Raw genomic sequence first — 2,661 nt, forward strand, 5'->3', positions numbered from 1 at the left:
AACATATCAATGTTGAGTCAACAAAACAGCATCGATGCAATTACATCTTTTCAGAAATGGTATTGGCTAGAAGCAGATCGTTGATTGAAGGTCGACCATCAACTGTCAGCCCTAACCAAAATAAACCTTTCTGACCATAACTCAACATTGAATTGACATCTTTTGCTGATTTAATATACATGTTTGGATACATTTGTCTGTATTGTTTTTATACCTAGAAGGTTATTGTTTCACATCCAGACAAACTGAACCCCATCCCCGGGGTTTTAAGGTGTCCTTTCCAAGTTATAGAAGCAACTTAAGAAACGTAGCAGTAGGGAGATATTGTCTACTAGAATCACATGAGCTGGTAACTTTGGGCTTGATTTGGTTATTATTTTACTGACAATCTTAAAGAAACAACAGAATTTTGCAAGTTGCAACAAAAGATTTTCAGAATGTTGAAGATTTGTAGAAAATGCTAGAAACAGGGCAGCCACTGCTTCAGATCTTAGCATCCATGTAATGCTGTTGCTGTGCAAAGCAGTGGTACGGTCTAGTAGAGATATTGATTTTTTTTTTAATCCTAGAGCTGAAATTGTTTTGTGTTCTAGCCACATATCACTATATCCCCCTTTGTATGCATTCCTAATCTAATAAGCTGCTGCTACTCTATTAACTTGGACAAGCTTCAGATAAGCTTGTGTCCTTAAGCCACTTCATAGTGGGAATCAGCCCCGGTTGGTGATGAGAGTCGACTGCGGGAGGCTGAGATGTGAGCTTTAGGTTGCTGTGTTATTGTCTGGGGCTGGGCCAGAGGCGCCGCAGAGAATCACTTCTTCTAATGGAAAACTATTGTCTGCCTCTGAGAACTTACAAGTGTGTGGAACATGAATCAATCTGTTTGGACTTATGCACGACACCGAATGGAGCTCACTATCTGCAAGAAAGACATTTTGGGAATTTTAATATCCACTCAAGTCGACTGAGATTAAGTAATACATCTGGAAGATTCTGTTGTCTTCTGTGAGGCTGGGAGGGATTCCCCAGTGCCAAAAAGAAAACAACCAACTAGTCTTGCTTATATATAATTTAAATCCAAAATGTGAAGTAAAGATTGAATGCAGCAATAAGGCACTTTGTGATTTATTCATTCATTTGGGCGCACTGGATGGAGATTATTAAGCACAAAATTGCAAAAAGAAAGAAAAAATCTTGTTAGAAATGTGATGAACTTCTCCCACTATGTTGAATCATTTATTAACTCCTTCCTTTCAAGCAGGCATTAGTTCATGTCTGACATTGGAACCTCACACATTCCTGCGTATGAAAAGTTACACAGAGTCACTGGTGCTTTGAAAGACGTTTTCTTTTCCAAGTCTCAGAGGAAAATAAAGTCAATTCAAGGCTTTTCGCTCCTCCTTTTTTTCTCTGGAGAATGACGAAGTGTGATACATGTAATATAGTTTCTGCATCTCCACTCAGGTCTCTTTACATCTTCTCCCAGTCCTTCAGAAGAAAAAAAAAATCCCCCCAAAAACAGTCCACACTAAAATATTGGAAAAATAAAACCTGGTCAAGCTCTCAACTCCTGAGATATTAAACGTAGATTTTTGTCCATCAGGATCCTTGTTTCCTGCAAAAAGACAAAGAAGGGAGAGAACGTCATGACACTGTCTTTGTTCCGCTCAGGCTTACTGTTTCTTGCTAATGCAATCAGTCAGGCATTGCATTTCTTTACTCAATGCAAGCAGAGTGTGTCATCTTCACAGTAAGGCAGTGGAGACCCTGTTGTGGTTCACAAAGCACAGAATGTTCTCACACAGTAATTGCGTTTGTACAAAGAGGCAAAGAGGCCAGAATCCCCCCGAGGACATTATAGAAAGCTATGGCAGGGAAGCCGAAGGTCGAACTTTCCGTGGGCGATCCTGAAGGATTTTAAAAGTTGTGGAAAAATATTTCTAAGATTTAAAGATCCATTAAGAGAACGTCAGGTCTCCTCAAAGTCACATTAATATTTGATATCTTTGGATAAATCTGTGTCCTCTGCAGGAAACTGTATACTGAGGTTATAAAATGCAATCCCTCACGGTATTGAATATGTATCTGGGATCTTATTTAAACATATCTTAAAACATAATCAGTTTAATGTTTTAAAAAAAAATGCACTCATAAATCCCTCTTATTTCCTTGAATATTCTGTGTTTCAATCATATTAAATCCCTGGATGATAGTTGCAATGGTCAGGAAAAGTTGGAGCTTATTTTATCTCTGAAACTGTCGAGATCAACCCGTCCATTTTAGGCCCTCTTTGTTAGTTAGTTCATAGTTTTTTCATCTTCACATTTTTTCCGTTACACCATCACAAGCAATGATTCACTCTCTGCATTTAACCCATCCCCTTGGGGAGCAGTAGGCTGCCATTGTGCGGCGACCGGGGAGCAGTGTGGGGTTAGGGGTCTTTGCTCAGGGACCCAGGGTTTTAAACTCACAACCTCAGGATTCCAAGCTCTATGCCCTAACCGCTAGGGCACCACTCCCCCTTGAGGTTATTATCTGTAATACTTCAAACGTCTCCGACTGACAAAATTGTTGATAAATTTCAGGTACCTGCAAACAGAGATGGGAAGTAACGAAGTACAAATAGTTCGTTACCGTACTTAAGTAGATTTTTCTGATATT

General features: G+C 39.4%; 1 protein-coding gene across 1 annotated transcript in view; it reads right to left on the reverse strand.

Annotated features, from left to right (window-relative positions):
• Positions 1-337: 337 nt before the first annotated feature.
• The window catches only part of khdrbs3 (KH domain containing, RNA binding, signal transduction associated 3), a 279,380-nt gene continuing 277,056 nt past the window's right edge, over positions 338-2,661 (reverse strand). The window contains exon 11 of the transcript XR_001481820.1: positions 338-1,615. The gene's annotated coding sequence lies outside the window, so the exon portion shown is untranslated. The remainder of the gene's footprint in view (positions 1,616-2,661) is intronic.

This window comes from Cyprinodon variegatus, unplaced genomic scaffold (genome assembly GCF_000732505.1).
Source record: "Cyprinodon variegatus isolate N-32 unplaced genomic scaffold, C_variegatus-1.0 Scaffold675, whole genome shotgun sequence".
Lineage (NCBI taxonomy): Eukaryota > Metazoa > Chordata > Actinopteri > Cyprinodontiformes > Cyprinodontidae > Cyprinodon > Cyprinodon variegatus.